The sequence below is a fragment of the Mesocricetus auratus genome, unplaced genomic scaffold (assembly GCF_017639785.1).
Source record: "Mesocricetus auratus isolate SY011 unplaced genomic scaffold, BCM_Maur_2.0 Super-Scaffold_100004, whole genome shotgun sequence".
NCBI classification, from domain to species: Eukaryota; Metazoa; Chordata; class Mammalia; order Rodentia; family Cricetidae; genus Mesocricetus; species Mesocricetus auratus.
The window spans coordinates 3,444,239-3,463,092 of record NW_024429189.1 but is presented as its reverse complement, the minus strand read 5'-3'; the positions used below and the strand labels follow the sequence as shown (position 1 = coordinate 3,463,092).

Genomic DNA, 18,854 nt, shown 5'->3' with positions numbered 1-18,854 from the left:
TAAAGCATATGCAGAAAATTTCTGTCCTATTTTGAAACTTTCCAGTCTGTGTTGAAACTACACTAAATTACAGGTTACCCTCCTTGGCCACATTTGCAGGCCAGGCTCTGCTGCAGCCAACATTGTTCAGCTCTGCCATCCCACACGCAGACGACCCATGCAGCCCTGATGCCCTTCCTCCCACGAGTGGCACCAAATGGAAACAGGAAAGAGCTCTGTCACCATCAGCAAACAAACCCTCTCTGCGCCTATAACTTGACAAAAAACTCCCACAGGGATGTCCTGACCACTGCTCTCAGTAGGACCACAGCAACAGTTGGACTCTCATCTTTGAACAAGAGCAGGTGAGGATCCAGCCTCCCCAACCCTATTGACTGGGGGTGCTGTGAAACTTGAAGTGCTGAACGGTGGTCCCAAACAAAAGCAGACCACCAGGGAATAAGAGAGATGGCAAACAAAAGGACACGGTGAGAGCATCTGGGGAGGCCAGCAAGCCCCAAGGGACATACACCTGCTGGGAATGGCAAAACCCAGCCGGAGAGGTGCAGGTAGCATGGCAAGTTTGCTGTTTCTCTTTCCAAGTAGCAGAGCGCCTCGGGGATCACCTGCCTACAACAGGCTAGGAATGTGAAACTGAGGACAGCTCTTGGGAGTGGCCATGGCCACCGGAGAGGCACTGTTCAGAGCTGGCACTCACATGACACAAAGCAGCAGGTTGTCAACCACCCGCTGAGGCCACCTCTTCTGTTGTCTATGATTCCTTCCCTTACCATACCCTCCACCAGTTCCCAACTCTGTACACCACATGACATAAAAACCACAGCTGGGGTAAGGCAGGAAGAACCTGCCGATTTGTGCTGTATCACTAGGCCAACTCATAGCCGTTAGTAAATCCCTCAATGGCTGTCACTCCTGGCCCAGATAGAAGGCTATAGAATATAGAGATGGGCACCCAGGCATTAAAAAAAATACCTTTACAAAAAAAAAACTAACAATAACCCCTCGAGCCTACCATCCATCACCTAACTTGCTGCCTAACTCCACATCAAAATTCCTTTTGAAAAGTTATTTTGAAACTGGCAGTAGTGTCTCTGCCACCTCCAGTAAAGTTGACAAAGGAGTGATGTCCAGAGGAAGCAAGAGACCTCACACGCCATCCCATCCCCTGAGGGTCTATGCTCTCAACGGAAGGGCTCTCTCAGAGAGCTAGACCTGGAAGCCTCCTCCCTACCCCCTATCCTTGAGCCCTGCAAGGACTCAACCCCTATAATGAACACAATCATAGGCCTGAGTCATTTCTACCCAATCAAGGCAGCAGCAGGCGGTATCTGTGTGTGCCCGCTGCCTTCATGCTGCGAAGTAGATTAATAAACCATTAGGATAAGCAGGCTGGTTATTAGCCTGAGAAGGAGGCTCTTAGCTAATTGAAGCCATCCAGCAAAAATGTCAATGCTGTCTTTGGATATGAAATATTAATGGCACCCAAGCCCGGACTAGAAGGCAAGAGGTTGCTTCTGACCTCTTCTTATATGACCAAATGTCAGATGGGGCCTTTCTCCAGGGACAAGCCACAGACTCATCCAGGGGCTGTGGCCCTCAGCCACAACTAAAGACGCACCCCCTTGCAGGGAGGTCCTTAGACCAGCTCTGTATCGTGGTGATATACTGTGTACCGTGGGGGCAGGAGTGGTGTTTGGTGACATGTGTGACACTTTTCTTGCTGCATTTCTAGAAATCCCTATGTATAGGGAGTTCAGCCCCAGCCCTTTTGGGGGGTTTCAACTTGTATGATGCCTGAAGCCTGCTGGGGGCTTCAGATCTACCTTTTAGTTGACATTCAGCTGGTCTCCATCTGGACTGCTCATCCCAGGGCCTCCAGGATCTTTAAACTTGGATGAATGTTAATCTAGTGTTCCATACCTTGGAACAAAGTCCTCAAGACCCCCAAAGTATCTCTGAGCCAGGTCCTGCCTCTTCTCCCTGGACCAGTGTTGGATGCCCTCTCTATCTCAGCAGTGTCTTTAACAGCTCAATCCTCTATCATGGACTGGCCTCCCGGGATTTGCAGCTCCTCTCTACAACGCCTGCCTTCCTAGAGGTGATGGTGATCCGGGGTAGAACGAACTCAGCTGAGGCCTGCATCCTAGCCTGGGGTTGCTTCTGTCCCTGCTCAAGCCTTGCTTCCTGCCTGGAACAAGGTGAGAAGGATACATGGAAACCAGCTCAGAGCCTGTGCTGGGGCTGTGACTTGAATCTTAGTACTTCAATCTTCAGTAGAACCCAATAGAATGTCAGGTCTGAGCAGGAGGCTGGAGATGAGTTGTGCAGGGCAAACCAGGATCCCTAGTCAAGAGGAAGGCTGGCTAGGGTGACCTTGGACAAGACAGGCAGAGGGTAAAACCCCAGGCACTGGGGATCAAGAGCTGAGGTTACTGTGAGCCCACGGGAGGAGGGCCAGCTCTCTTGAGCCAGTTGGACACAAGGGATCACCTAAGAAGGGGAGTCAGATTCTGAGCCCTCCCCCCGTGTGATAAATATTAATAGCCTTTTCCCATGTTGCTATAGCAACCACACCTTTGTAAACGTATCAGCTCTTTTTGTGTGTTAGATTTTATGAGACTGACGTCAATTTTTTTCTGACAGCAATCTTGAAAGAGGCTCCATGTTGTTGCTTTTTCTGTTAGGATAAATCCTAATTACTCTTGTTTGAAGATTCTTTCAAGACTGCCCTGACAGCCTGGCCGTCGCCATCTCCCTTTCAGGAGCTGTGGTCATCTCTAACACCTTTCACATCAGTCCACCCCTTCCCAACACAGATGCCCCCTCAGAGTCAATAGCATTGTCCACTAGAGACTCACTCAACCTACCAAAGCGGTCACTCTCAGCTTGTGTGAGAGAGGAGAGGCACCTTGTGTGGCGACATGTACTGGATGTCTTCAAAATGCACACTGTAAAGAGAAGCCTTCCCGCCAGCCTGGTTCCAGAGCCACATCAGTCCCAAATAAACACACAGGAGGCTATGTTAATTATGAAGCTGGTGGCCTTGCTTGTTTCTTACTGGCTAGCTCTGACTTAAGTATTTACCCCATAATTGTTAATCTAAGTATTTCTCTTACCGGAGCAAAGTTTCCAGGCTTCTTACCCCTATGGCAGTTACATCTTGACTTCCTGTGTTTCTCCTACCCAGAGTCCTCCTGGACTCCTAGTCCCACCTATCTTGCTTCCCTATTGGCCAACAGTGCTTTATTGACATATACACAGGACTTCCCCCATCAGCACACATTAGGGCTGGAGAGACTGCTCAAGTAGGTAAAGGTACTTGAAGCCAAGCCTGACAACCTGAGTTCAATCTCTGGATCCATATGATAAGATAGAACTTACTCCTACAAGTTGTCCTCTGACCTCTAAATGAGCACACACACACACACACACACACACACACACACACACACAGCTGTCCAACGAAAGAGGTTTGAATTAATCCTGTTGCCTGAGTGCAATGGAACACTCTAGACAGTGACATATGATGCTGGGGTAGAGGTGCATTTGCTGACATATCCAAGTGTTCACGACACATTGTTCAGTGAAATTAAGGTCACCCACAGCAAGTACGAATGTTACACAGTGACGCATGCCTTGCTTGTGTGGAGGGGTGGACAGTAAGTTATCACTGGGACTGCTTCCCAATCCAGAGATAGTGAATCTTTCCCTCCCCTCCCCCTTCTCTTTTCTCAGTTCTGAGGATTCGCTGGTCTTTCTAACGTGGCCTGAGTGATTTGTTCAGCCAAATGCTTTTTTTAACAGTTTTATCAGGTGCAGTAATGTACACCTTAACCCCTGTTTTTAAGAAGAAAGCAGTGTGTCCCCCTCACCCCAGCACAGATCAGAAGAGGCCCCTGGTGCCAGAGAGGAGAGGGAGTGGTCCTCTCAGAGCCTCCTTCTTACAGAAAATGTAATCAAAAAGTTCCCCTCACAGTCCTGGCTCCCTGACTGGCGGCTGGGCATGGGTGTGGAAGTTGCCTTGGATGCTCATTGCACAGTCTCTTAGGGACACAGCAGTGGCCAGGAGGTTGCCTGAGGGCTTGCTCCCTTGGCTTTCTCATTATTTCCTGCTAATCAGCGTCACACACCCCGAGGGATGCTGGCCCTGAATGCCACCAGCTGCTCACAGGAGCCTCTCCCCTGTTCTGAGCATGCTTGACTGAGTTTGGGAAGACAGGGTGTAAGCAGAGCTGACAGCCCCATCTGTTTGCTTCTGAGCAGCAAGAAGTGCTCGGAGCCTGGCACAGATCCCTATGAACGCTCACAGCCCAAGCAAGGGGAGGTGGCGACGCCCCAGCCCAGCCTGTAGCCCCCCCCCGCCCCCACCTCTCTGTGCTGGCCCAGCCTGGAGCGGTGGTAGTAAGACTGAAAATCAGGCCTGCCGCCCAGACACCCCCAGGACAGGTGCATAGGCTGTGAAGTGGCCACAGAGATGGTGAGAACCTGGCACACCCTTCACATAAAGCCCAGGCTAGCCCTCCTTTACAGAGAAGGTCCGGGACTCAGGATGGCAACTGTTCCGGCCTAGCTAACCCATGAACAGGGCACCAAGATATCTGAATCCAGATGCTGGGCTCTAAGGTGCCTGTGAAGGTAATGAGTTCAGAACTGAGTGGACTTGCCTGGGCCACAGGATTCCAGATGGCGTGAGAGTCAAGCCTCAGGCTCTCCTTCCCACCAGGGAGACAAGGAGGAAGCTGGGTCGTGCCCGCCACCACACGCACATCTTGTGTCCCAGAACAAGCAGGCCCAGGAGGCAGGCAAGCCTAAACAGTAGGTGGGCGGGGTCTGGGCAGGCCTGGAAGAGAACAGGGGTCACCTGGCGTCCCTGGCAAGGGATTCTTGAAAGGGAGGCTTTTGAGCTAAAGTTTCAAAGCATCTGGCCCGTCCTTGATGATGGCGGTTACAATCTCAGGAGGACTACCCAGTGCTCAGGCCTGTATGGAGCTGGGGCCCATGAATGCTGAGGAAAACCAGTTCAGGCAAAAGAACTCCCGGCCCTCCAGGAATGTGCAGCAGCTGAGACAGAGTAAGGGTGGCAGCTTCAAGCTAAGATGTGTTAGGTCCAAAGGAAACTCCAATTCTCCAGACTCCAAAAGGCAGTCCCATGAGTACAACCTGGACTGTAGGAGGATTTCCAATGGTTAGATAAAAGCCAGCATTCCTCAGGAACTTGTGAAACTGCTTCTCAGCTGCGAAAAAGAAAAAAGGAGTCATTTCCCTTGCCTCTGGCAGAAGGGACATATGGCTACCTGTGGCACCTATCAGCTTGTCAAAATGCAAGCTGGCCTCCAGGTTCCCCCAGTATCACAAATACCTGTTACACATTTCAAAGTCCAGGCTAGCATCCTAGCCCTTCTCCCGTCTTCCCCTATTCTAAACTCCCTCCAGCTCATGGGCTTCCCTCCCCCAATTCCCAAATACTCGGTAGCCTTATAACCCTGTTATTCTTGCTGTTTCCTCTCTCTGTGTGTCTCTCTCTCTGTCTCTCTGTCTCTCTCTCTGTCTCTCTGTCTCTCTGTGTCTCTCTCTCTCTCTGTCTCTCTCTGTCTGTCTTTCTCTCTGTGTCTGTCTCTCTACCTCTCTTCTCTCTATCCCTCCCCGTTGAGCACCTGCTTTCCTCAATGTTTTCTCCGTTCTCTATCCCCTGCTATTCTGTCTCTCAGAATCTGCTGGCCATGTTCAGTCTACTTTCTCTCTCTGCTCTGGACTCTTTCAGATGCCTCTGGGTGTTCTCTCTCCAAATCTACAATAAAAAAACCTCCCCCTTAACCATACTGTGGAACAGTGATATTGTCTGTTTATACAAGATGGTTCCCCAAACTGTCTAAAACTGACACTAGGAGCCCAGGCATCTGCATCCCTGCAGTCTTAGTGCCTGAGGGTGTGTGCAGCAAGAGTGGCTGTTTGGGCAGCACAGTTCACTGCAGGACAGGGGTAGGGGGTCAGGAGCCAGCAGACTCCACATCAGCCCTGTCACACCTAGGGCCAAAGCGAGTTCCCCAGCTCTCAATGCAGGAGACAAGCCCCTGTGGCTCCTGGACTTCCTGGAGTGGTTGCCACACCGCAGAGCCTGTGTGCACCTGAGAACCCTACTCTCTCCTGGTGCATTTGAAGGACTGAGTCACCCCCATGCCCTCGCTGGCATCCAAGATGTTGCAGAACTCTGCCCTTTGAACAAAACAGTTGCCACCCTCATCAGATCAGCTGAGCCTCTGTGCAAATGTTCACCATCATCGGGCCTTTAGACTAACATCCCCCCCATAGAAAGAGGGATGGTGAGGGTCACTGGACCCTCATTTGAGATTCCAACACCTTCACTCAGCCATTTATATGCAATTCTGCCCTAAGGACACACGGTCTAAGTGGTTGGGAGGTCCTAGAGCAGTGGTTCTCAACATGGGGATTTAACTATGAAGGAGCAAAGAAATAATGTTATGGTTGGGGAGTCACCACAACAGGAAGAACTAAAGCATTAGGAAGGTTGAGAACCCTGTGCTAAAGTGTATAAACTGGACAGGTTAATTGAAGAGGGGAGCCCCTCCATGTGGCTATGGGGAAACCATCTCCATACTGGATGGAGACCACAATGTGGCTGTTGTGGGGTCACCCACACTTCCACAGTTAACCACTTACCTATGCTCTGTAAGAAGCCCCATAAACTCATTGGTTCCCCAGGATGAATTTTGGTGGAATCATGCCTTTGTTTGTCATTGGGAACTTAGGAGGAAGGGGTAGATAGACATTGCATATATCTCCCCAAGGAAGGAATTCTCAAAGCACATGGTGACAGACCCCCTAGTCCCTTACCAGGAGCTCCTCCTTTCAGAGTCCGCCCTGCTGGGCCAGCACATTGCATCTTTAAAACAAGTGTTTTCCCCTTTATGATGCACTGACTAGGGCCACCCCAGCTGGGCAGAAAGCAAGCTTCTTCCCCACACCTATCCACAGGGAAGTCACTGAGCTCCAAAGCAGCCTGGGCGGGCGATATAAGACTACAGACCTACAAACCCATCAGCAATAGGCATCACCCACTGTGCATTTGTCTCCCCCAACAGTTTGTAGTATGCACATTTACATGTGTGTCCGACCTTCCTTGTCAACCATGATGGTCAAAGCCTCAGTGAAACTACCTCATACTGAGGTCTATGTACATCAGTTGCCTTCTGAGCTGGAAGACCTAAGATGTAGGCGGGGCAAGGCAGCATGAAGCCACTTGACCTTGTTTCTGTAGCTGGAAAGTGGAATTGGTACAAGCTCTGCCAATTAGCGGCCAAGAAATGTCTACTAAGTGGGAAGTTCCCAGGAGCCTCCACGTGGGGCAGCAGGGGGCAGGGAGGGGAGCCAGGTGGAGACTGAGAACAAGAGATGGAACGGTGCAGTAACTTCTTGCCTTGATCAATAGTTATTTCTCTATTGCAAATTACTTACGTTTCCCTAGAAGCCATAAGAGAGGTATCTGCTACCCATCAGCTATGACAGAAATGCTGTTGGAATTCACAGATTCAGGAGGGTTGGAGTGTCCACTGTTTGCTCAGTAATCTGCAGCAAGCAGAGAGAGGACAAGCAAGCAGAGAAGAGAGCTAATGAACCCTGGAGCTACAGGGCTCTGCCCAGTGTTGCTGACACAGCAGGTGTGAGACTACTGGTCCCAGGAAGCTACCACAGCACTAAGGAAGTGGGTCAGGCTTGCTGACTTTGACCTTTCTCCCTGGTCTTGGTCTAACTGACCCCAGTCATGAACTGGACTGTGCTCTGGGCATGTCTGTAGAAAATAGGATGAACAACTGCCCTCTAGGGACAAAAGTCCACACGGCAGTAACCATGGAGAATTCAAATAAAGTAGGGAGGCAGTGAGCCACAGGCCCACAAGAGGGGCTGCTATAGGATTGTGGGGGATGGTTGTCTTTGGAGCACAGGCAGGAGAGCCTCAAAAGAGCTTGTCCCACTTGTTGCCTGCTGTTGTGGATCTGATAGTACCCTCCTCCCCCCCAAAAAATATGCCCCACACCACCTTTCCAGACTCTGACAGGAATGCTCACTTGGAGTTTGATGTCTGGGCCCTGCCAAACCCTATCTGAGTGAGCCGTTGCCCCTATGCTACTGCCTGTTGACCCCCTGTGTTCTGACATCAAGTCTGTGACCAAAGGCTCAAGTTCTAGTTTCTTCCCTCTTACAGCCATCCACACACCTCAACTTGAGGAGCGTTTGATGAGTTCTTTTCCATGGAAGAGTTTAATTAAGGCTGGAACCCAACAGTTCTCCCAGGATCATCAACCAGGACTCTCAGGGTAGGACCCTCCTGGACCAAGATCCACAAACAGTAAAGTACACTGTAGACCTTGGAATTAAACAACCTCTCCACTCCCAAGGGTAGGTTTTTTTTCTGCATGCCGTAGCCACTTTGGAAGTCACCTAGATTCCACCCTCTCCCTTTCCTGTCACCAGCTAGGCATCCAAGGATAAGCAGACCTCCAGGAACCAAACCAAGATACCACTTTGGGGCAGGGGTGAGACAGGGTTTCTCTGTGTATCCTTGGCTGTCCTGGAACTTCCTCTGTAGACCAGGCTGGCCTTGCAATCACAGAGATTCACCTGCCTCTGCCTCCCGAGTGCTGGGATTAAGGCATGCACCATCACACCCAGCTCTAAGATGCCAAGTCTTTGGAAGTTGAGTACAGGTGGGGATAACATCACCCATGTCAGCAAGCTTTTTCTCCATGGTAACACCACTATGCAGGTGCAATGCTGACTCACGAACCATTGTACCCCTCAGGAAGAACTCCTCCATGCTCCTCACAGCTCAGGGCTAGGCTCCCTGTTTGCAAACAGGGCCTGGATGGACAGTCACTGGAAGGCATAGGAAAAGCTTCAAGGGGCTACACAGCGCCTTCCTTGGGCAGCTGCTAGACGGATGCATCTAGCCATGTGGCAGGAGAGTGGGCCGTGCCTACATCAGGGCCACGTGCATACAAATTCTCTCTTGGCCACACGGATGTATTCCCGAAGGCCAGAGATGGTCCCTGGCTGTAGCTGTACTGCCATCAGAGCGTAATGAAAAGGAGCTCAGAAATGACCTTCTAATCGCCGGGGCTCTCCTGGACACACTGTAAGCTTCTGCTAATTGGAGCTGCTACCAGGCACAGGAAGTCAGGGCTGCTGGGGAGGGGAGCCCTGAACCCACCCTTGCCTTCTGCTTCCTGCACTAGGTCCCTTTTGAAAAGATGAAATGACTCCCCCCAAATGCCCTCCGCATGGGCAAAACAGCACAGCAAGGAGTCCTGGCAAATGAGGTCCTGTCTGCGCTGTTTGCAGCCGAATCAAAGCACTGCTACGCACAGGAGAGCGCACAGGATACCCTTCACCCAGTGTCGAGGACTGGGCCCTTGGAGCTTCCTTTTAAAATGAGGCAACCCTGACCTGCCTCCTGGGAACCTTGAGGGAGGAGATGAGGCCACGGAGAGCTGTGTTAAGCAACATGGTCTCCTTCATTCCACTCTCCTCTGGGTTTTACAGGAAAATAAGAGTGGGGGTGGAAGGAGGGGCAGTTGGAGGGGGGCTGGGTCGTCTGTGGCTGGGTCCAAGGCAGAGGAGCATCCACAGAATCTGACAGCAAGCTTCAGTGAGGCTGCCCTCCCTGGACTCCAGCACAGCTGCACTGAGAATAGGTGGAGCCTGACCCCCAGAAGCTAACAAACTGCCAACCACACTGCTCCCACCAGTTAGCTACAGCCTGTTTTAGAGTGTAACTTTTAACCTTAAAAGAAAAAGACAATAAAGGCTATGTAAATTAAGGTCTGAAAGGCCCAGACAGAACCTAAGATCCTAAGGGCCTAGGGTGGCACTGGAGTCAGGGCGCCAGGTGACTGTGGGTGTACAGGCTCCCAGAGCCCGCGGGAGTTCACCAATTTCCCACACTAACCACCGAGACCTAAGTCATGGCATGGTATTGATGCTGGTGCCTGCAAGAACCCTGAGTCTCTACCCTGAATAAAGCTGGTCCTTGATCCTGTGTAGTTGAAATCTTCTTTGGGCCACCAACCAGCTCCCAAACAATGGCACAGAGACTTGCTAGTTATGGATACTTGGTCTTAGCTTAGGCTTGCTCCACTGGATCTTTTTATTTAATTTAAACTGTTTCTACTCATATACTTTTTGCCTCGGGGATTTTTACCTTTCTTGCATTCTGTATGACCTACTTTCATGCTTCTTCCATGTCTGGCTGGCTGGCCCCTGGTGTCTCTTTTTCTTCCTTCTTCCCCACCCCAACCTAAATTTTTCCTCCTACTCTCCCTGCCTGAAGTCCTGCCTATACCTCCTCCCTCACTATTGGCCATTCAGCTTTGTATTAGACCAATCAGGTGCCTTAGGCAGGCAAGGTAAAACAGCAACACATCTTTACAAAATTGAACAAATAAGATCCATCTTTACAGAGTTAAACAAATGCAACACATCTTTGCATAGTTAAGCAAATATTTTGCAACAATCCTGTGAGGCTTGGCTCCATCCGTTCCAGCCCTCAAGGCTCCCCCTCCATACAGTTCTTTGGCTGGGTGTCTCAGTGACCCTGAATCTTCCCTTTCACCATGGAGTTTCCACGCATCAAACTCAGGTTGTCAGGCTTTGTGGCAAGCACTTTTACCTACTGAACTCTCTCGCTGGCCCTTCGACGTCCCCAGATCTCATAAGCACAGCTGAAACATGACTTCTGAGTATGTCAAGAAGCTTCCCACCCTGACTGGCTGCTGGGAACACCTGTGGCATCCTGGTCCTGACCACTTAGGGCCAAATCCAGGACAGTCTCCCTCGCCAGTTAATGCTGTCAACAGCTCGAGTCGTGCCATCTGGAACAAACCCAGGGAACCTGATCATCACCTACCAGCAGTCCAAGTCCATGGTAGACCTGCTCCAACACACTCTCATGGAACTATCCAATGGTTCCAGTGGTATCCAGTCGGGGACAGTGAACAATAAGCCTGACTTTTCAGAGCATGAAGTAGCCCCTATGTTCCAGAACATACTACAACACCCACCCCCAATGAATTCCTACTGGTCTGTGTCCCAAGAAAGCTCTCCAGCACATTTCTGCCCCTTCTTTCACTGATACCCAGCCAAGTCATCTGTCTACCAATCTTCACTGAGATAGCTCCTCCTCCAGGAAGCCCTCCAGCCCTGCAGACAGGCTCACTGCCCACCTCACGCCCCTTCCTTTGTCAATGTCCAGGGTCAGCCACTCCCCCAAGAGAGAGGCTGGACTCTTGAGCCTACAAGATCAGCAGGTAGATCCGTCCACCCCACTGAGCCACCTGTCCTATGGGTAATGGGGCTGAGGAAAGACTATGTCACTTGTGGAGCCCCCAGCCCCGCTGAGGGGTAAGTAACCTCCTTCACCCACCCTCATAGGAGCCAGCAGCCTCTTGAGGGGCAGAGACCAAGCCATCATGCAGGGACCCTTAATTCACTAATTCACATTTGTCCACCTGTTATTTTCTCCCATCCATACGTGTTTTCAGGTGTTCAGGGACCACACACTGTGCTAATGGATTCCAAGCACACCTAACCCTGGCGATTACTCATGATGCGTAGGGACAGACCTTCCAGCGCAACTGGGACCCTCTGGGGTGACTGGACATACTTGTTGTGGGGAAGAGTCTGGTTCCATGCATATATCTATCTGTCTGTGTGCACAGCTCAGAACTGCTTCAGGCAAAGTAGACAGCAGCCTATGCTACAGATCACAAACACACTCTGCAGCCCAGCAAGCCCACTGGAAGTCTCCTGGCCACCAGGGCTAGATCACGCCTGCGGTGGATCCCTGTACTCCATCAGTTAGCCAGGCCGTCACCTAGCTCGGCCTTAGTGACTAGAGACATGCAGGCACAGCAAGAGCTCACTTTCTGATGAAATACACACAGCCACTGGCAAAGCCTGGCCCTAAAACACCATTTAGAGACAAAAAAGCGTCCCAAGCATTTAATAGTCATGTTAACAATGCATTATTGGAAAGTGAATTCAATATGACAGCTTCCCAGCCAGCAAGAGGCGGGGCCCCCGCCAACCTGTCCACCGGCCATAGAGCCATCGCTCATCTCCACGACTCAAGGAGACAGGCTTGCCAAGGGGCGGCACGTGTGGACACTGAACAGGCCTGGCTCGAGGCTGTGGACAACAGGCCTCCACCAAGGGGAGCCCATGAAATTTTAAAGACATCCTGCTGTCTGCCAAAGAGCGTCGTTTTGACTGGCAGGCAAGCAGTACTGCTTCCGGGCTAGAGCTGGGGCTGTGTCATAGGACCTGCTGTTCCTCTCGCCTCCTTCCTCCTATGACTGGGCACTCCAGTCACTACCCTCCAAAGTGAGACAATGCAGGAAGAAGGGGGGTGTCTCCCAAACTTGGACTTCTCAGGCCTCCTTTACCCATATCCCTCCTTCAGTCTCCTCCCACTGCGGTCATCCCCAGGGCCGAGGTGTGGGTACTTCCCCTCAGTTCAGGGCTTCTCCACTGGTGGCCTTCAAGGCAGAGCGCTTGGCCACTGGTCCAGTGACCAATGGCCTCTGGAAAAGACTGCCTCACACCTCCATGCCCTTCCAAGTTGCTTTCCAGAAGTAATTTCCATGTAATGAGAACACAGGGAAACCTCATTATTTCAGACACTGCTAATTAGGACTTTGTGATCAGCCTGCCTAAGCCGGCAGAGGCTGGCATTTGCTTTCTCTACAGACCCTGCAAATGAGCAGCCAGACAAGATCACCGGGACCTTTAAGAAGCCGCAAGCAGCGCCCGGCCAGCAGCCAGCAGCTGTCATATATACCATCCTCACAGGACACACTAATTGCTGGTCTGTCCTTTAGAGAAGCCCCTGCACCAAGAGCGGGAGCAGCCAGTGCAGCCAAAGGTGCCCTACCCAAAGAGGTCCCAGGGCACCCACATGAGGGTTTTACCCTTTTCTCAGAAGGGAAACTGAGGCTTGGGGGTGAGGGTCTTTCTGAGTCATACAGTAACCCGCTGGATATGATCATAGCCACAAGACCCAACTCCCTCATTACTGTCTCGAAGCTGCCAGGGGTGGGAAGGAAGGGCTGCCGCAAGATTGGTTGCCCTTAGAGAGATTAGGCACCCTTAGAAAAGACTGGGTGCCCCTGGATTGATTAGGCACCCCTAGAGAGATTGGGCACCCCTAGAGAGACATCTCATCAGCATCAAGAAGGAGTGAACTGCTAAGGTCCCCAAGTCCCTCCAGAGTTGTCAAGTAGCTCTGCCTGGAAGTTCCGTGAGGACGGGGCTGAAGGAGTCTTCTCTCTTGCAAACTGTGATGACTCTGGAGGCCACCAAATGGGACAGCAAGGTCATGGAGGCTCTCTGTGAGCAGAGAGCCTGTTGAAGGGAGAGAATGTCCCGAAAGATCACACATCTGAGACCCTGATGGTCACAGTGGGGGGCTGGGCCATGGGGGTTACAGAGCAGGGGTCAGTCCTGAGCCTGTGGAGGCCAGGCCACTTCATTCCAACCTACCCATGCCGCTGGACGTGGAGAGAATGAGAAGAGACGGGTGCGGACTCCATTTTGCCCTGCAAGAGACCAGTCCGCAGGAAAGACGTGCGTTGTGACCATCCAGCTCTTCCTTCCCAAAGCCCTCTCCTTTCCTTGTGGAGGTTAGCACTCTGCTGTGAAAGCCACACAGTCCTCTTCCCATCCCACCCCACCCCTGTCCAATGCTCACTCCTGCCCCATGGAGGGATGAGAGAGGCACCTTGGAGTGGGGACCCCTAGAGTCTGGAAGGTCTGATCCGTCCCAAGAGAGTCCACTACTAAAGAATCATGTTAAAGTGATGGAGAACCTGGTGAGGGTCAGCTCTGCGAGTGGCACTGTGTGTCCCCCTGGAGAGCCCACATCCATTTCACGCTCTCTCTGACAGGCGCACCTGTTACTCCCAGGGTATCTAACGAGACAATACAGAACATCACAGGGAAGGGTGGGACACAGCAGGACTCCGTAGGACAGAGGAGGACAACAGAGAAGAGCAGAGCCTGGAGATGGAGAGTTTCATGTCCTCTGGGCAGCCTTGTATCCCCCGAAGCTTTATCTTTCTGTACCCCTACTTCTAAATTCCTAGGCAGGACTGGGCAGGGATAGAGTGTATTTGAACCTGGAGCCTTTGGGGACCAGAGTCGAATCCATGGGCTCTCCTTTATTGGGTTATCTATTTCTTTTATGCTCCGTTTGGTTGGGTTGAGGTTTTGTTTGTTGTCTTTGGTTGGTTGGTTGGTTGGTTGGTTGGTTGGTTGGTTGGTTGGTTGGTTAGTTGGTTATTTTCACAACAGATTCTCACTATGTAGCTCTAAATGTCCTGGAACTATGTAGACCAGGCTGGTCTCAAACTCACAGAAATCTGCCTGCCTCTGCTTCCTGAGACTCAGATTAAAGGCGTGTGACACTACCCCAGTTAGGTATTTATTCTTGCACACCTACTGTGTTACATATCTGGTTTAGGACTCATGGCTCCCTGCACCCAATCTGAGAGCCCTGACCATAAATTCTGAATGTGATGCTCAGAGAGGCCTGAAGGGGCAGCAGGACTGACTGAGGCCTGAACCTCACTAGGACAGAGTTTACCAACAAAGCACCCCAGAAGGAGAGAGGAACAACACAGAAACAGGCAGTGGGGAGCATCAAGGACAGAGAGGACAGAAAGGGCAGCCGTGTGTGACAACACAGTGAAGAGCTAGAGGTCCTTTGGACCACCGGTTGTGCCTTTTTGAGACCCAGCTGGCCTCCCTTCTAGGACTTCCTAGCCACTCCCTTGGATTCAAAATGCCCCGCCCACAAGTCCTCCCCTCACTCCAAGGCTAGGGGCCATGACAGGGAGTGTGGACATTTGAGAGTATGGGCAATACCTTCCCATGTATCCTAACCCACCCATGTGCACATTCCACCTCAGACTTTATAAGTGAAGAGGTTTGCTCTCTCTCTCTCTCTCTCTCTCTCTCTCTCTCTCTCTCTCTCTCTCTCTCTCTCTCTCTCTCTCTCTCTCTCTCTCTCCCTTCCTCCTACCTCTACCCCACCCTGATCACCTCTATCACCTCTAAACTGAGAAAGTCTGGTTTAGTCCCTGGTTCTGGACACACACACCCTCCATTGCTGGAAGATTCCTCCCTGTCCCAGATATCAGGAAACAGTGTGACAAATCTGTAGCAGAGGCCATGTCCAGAGACAGATGATGACAGTGGTGGCCTCTTCAATCAGCTATCTCTATCAGGAAAGGGCAAAGCCAACTTAGCTCCCTCTGGAGAGGCACAGGGCCTGCCTGCCCTGTAGGGCTACACCTCCCCGACACACTGCCGAGTCGGGACTACTTTTCATGCCCAGTCCCACACGCCTGAACCCACTTGCTGTTTTAAACTCCAAGTTTATGCTTCACCTACATCATTTGTTTGTCTGCAGTGAGAAGACTTGCCTGTCTCTAAGGCTGCCTTGGTTTCTTTTCCTGTTGCTATGATAAAACACTCTGGCTACAACGACCCAAGGGAGAAACAGTGTACATTCACTCACAGTTTTTGGGGTACAGCCCATCATGGAGGGGAAGTCAAAGCAAGTAGAAGCCTGGAGAAGCTGATCACACTACATCCATAGTCAGAAGAGAGCAATGAATTAATGCAAGTGCCCAGATTTCTCCACTCCTATACTGTCCAGGATCCCCTGACTAGGGAATAATGCCACCCACAGCAGACAACTCTTCCAAGCTCAAAGAAATCACAACAGTCCCCAATAGGTATACCCAGAGGCCCTTCTTCCAGGTAATTCTAACTTCAGGCAAGCTGACAATTTATATTAACAACAGGACCTATAGATAGATTGTGCCTGAGGGAGGATTGCATCTCATCTCCCCAGGACTCTACAGGGTGTGGCCCTTCAGATACCCACACACCCTAGCAGTGGAGAAATTCTGGTGGAAAAGCAAACCAGGCAGATCCTGGGTCAGTGGGCTATGACCCACGTGGACTCCCCAAATCCCTAGTATATTCCTGCCAGTCAGGTATGACTGTGAGAGCCATGAGGCCTAGTTTGGGATCAGTGCATGAGTGCTTGCCCAATGGGTCGCCAGATAAGTCAAAAGCCCATGGGGACAGTCTCACTCAGCAAGGACTTTGGGACAGCTCAGCCTGCACACTCTCTTCTGTCTCATAATATTGGTAATTCTCTTGGCAGTTTTTAGATCCACTTTTTCAGTAACACATGGGACAGAAGTGATCATTCCCATAAACTCCATTTTTTTCTCAAATATTTTCCCCTAAAATTCTTTGGGAGCTGATGCTTCTTAGGTTTCTAGTCTGGGGGTGCCAGCTGTCACTCCAGACCCTAGGAGTTGTACTGATTCAGTGCTGACAGGATCGGAGGCAGGTCACCCCTATTTCTGTTATACATTTTATTAAATTTTGAACAATATTGTTGTTCTTGAAATTGTGTGCCTATGTCTACCACTTTTTAGTTTTGTAAAGACAGGCCATACCTGCCTCCATATTTGGCCAAGCTAGCAAAATGGTTAAGTGTTGTTTTTGGTTTAAAAGATGTTTTGATTTAGCAGTTGGGGGAAAAAACATATTTGGCATATTTGTTTTTGCAGGGGGTTAACATTGGAGGGTGGGAAAAACAAGTCTGTTAGTATGGGAAAACATGCTTGTTTTTGAAGTATAAATAAAGACGTCTTGAGTTATTCCGGGCTGGCCACTTGTGTAAGACTCATCTGGTGGTCAGATAGTTCATTTCTTCTTGCTGATACTCTTTCCCCCATCTCAGGACATGAACCCAGGCTGTGGCGGGACTGTAGCATGTGACAAGGCTGAGGAACCATCTGGGATCTCTATGTCGCCAGCATCCAAAGATGACAAAGTCCTCCAGACCTAGAAACTGCCAGTCCTAGGTCCTATGCTGCTTCAATTTCTCTCATTTCAGTAATTCTTGCATCTATGTTGTGTAAATAAAATTATTCTTTCCCCCAAAAAACCATTAGCATTGCCCGACATTAATTCCCCTGCAGTCTGTGTAATTAACTGCATGTTACACAGGGCATCAGAGGATCCGCCCGCTAATCACCACTCCCCCGCTCCATGTCCTAATTAAATCTCCTTCCTGTTTACACACTCACAGGATCCTCTCTGAAGATGGGAGCTGCCGGGAAAGTCACTGCAATAAATCATCATGGGGTAATTTTCAGAGGTTGCATCTCCATGCGGTACACTCACTTCCTCTTCCCATTGTCGCCATCTCCCCACGCACATCCCACAGCAGGCTGGGTCTCCATGGCTGTGGAGCGTGCAGGGAGGCTTTGCCCACCAGTAAAGGTCCAACCCTCTGCCGCCTAGAGAGACAACCTGGTCCTCCTGACACATCCCAACCATGGTGCTCCGGGTGAGGAGGAAAGAGCCTAGCATTGTGAAGTGAAATGAGGGACAAGATGCTTCAGGCCCAACGTCGTGGCCACAGACTTGGTTATGCATGAAATATATGTCATAGACCCTGGGGGGTCCACACAGACTAAGCATACCATTTGGAAGCCTTGGACCTATTCAGAGGTGGCTATCCATCACCTTTCTCATGCTAAGACAATCTCCATCATCCCAGAAAGGAACCTGTGCTGGCCAGAAGCCCTGCTGCAGTGTCCCCCTAGGCCCACCAGCCTGCCCTCTCCACTTTTAGGTGTGGTTTGTCTGTATGGCAGTGGTCCTGTGGCCTTGAGCAAGCAGTATGACTGTCCTACCCTGTGTTTGGGTAGTCATCTGGAGGGCTATGTGGCACATCCTTTGTTGGCAGGTGGAGTCCTGGGATGGGGACTTTTAATGTCCCTTGATAGCAGGCACAGGAACTGGCTGAGAAAGATTGTCAGAATCTGTGGAGGCCTGGGCCTGACAGCCACAGTTGTCTTTACCCCACTACAATGCTTCCCATCTCTGCCCATCTTCAGGTTCATGCTGTTTAGTAAACGCCAACTGTATGCCAGTCACCACAATCAGCACCTTTCTCCCTTCCCAGGATTGCCCTAGACAACAGCACTGGCCCCTCTAAGAACCATGGAGGCTTAAGGGCACCATGACTGGCATGTGTCAGGAGGACCAGGTTGTCTCTCTAGGCAGCAGAGTGCTGGGCCTTTATGTCTCTGTAGACACAAACTTCTCAGGACAGACATGGCAGGAATTCTGTAGGTTCTGTGCCATCCCACCCAACCAAGGTCTAGCCATCCCTCCTAGGCAGGTGACTGGCTTCCTTCTAGTCCAGGGAGCAGAGGCTATAGCCTTATGTGCCCGTTGCCCATCCCCAGCAGTGAGAAAACCCAAGGCCTACAGGCCTACAATGTGAGAGTCAAAGTTACATTAAGTTTTAATCACTATGCCTAAGAGATCCATCAAACAAAAATGCCTCTGATCTGCAAGGCCTTTGCCCAAGGACAGATAGCTCATGAAATGATGGAGGCTGTTGTTTATGGGAGATAACGGACCACATGTTTTTCACTCCCCTAACCAAGTTTGTGTGCCCCATCTGCACCAGATGTGCTTGATCACATGTGGGCAGAGGTTCACGGGCAGGAGGTACGTCAGGATATATGCTTGTTGGATTGGACCTGATGGGAAATGCACAAAATTATGGGTTTTCCTTCTTTTTTTTTTTTTTTTTTTTTTTTTTTGGTTTTACGAGACAAGGTTTCTCTGTATTGTTTTGGAGGCTGTCAGTCCAGCCTGGCCTGGAACTCACAGAGATCCACCTGCCTCTGCCTCCCGAGTGCTGGGATTAAAGGCGTGTGCCACCACCGCCCGGCGGG

The 18,854-nt window shown here is 50.8% G+C and overlaps 1 long non-coding RNA gene across 2 annotated transcripts in view; it reads right to left on the bottom strand.

Annotated features, from left to right (window-relative positions):
- Nucleotides 1–3,158, bottom strand: part of LOC121140157 — a 43,208-nt gene extending 40,050 nt beyond the window's left edge. For both annotated transcript variants that reach the window (XR_005876964.1, XR_005876965.1), the window contains exon 1: nt 3,117–3,158. This is a non-coding gene — a long non-coding RNA (uncharacterized LOC121140157). The remainder of the gene's footprint in view (nt 1–3,116) is intronic.
- Nucleotides 3,159–18,854: the final 15,696 nt, after the last annotated feature.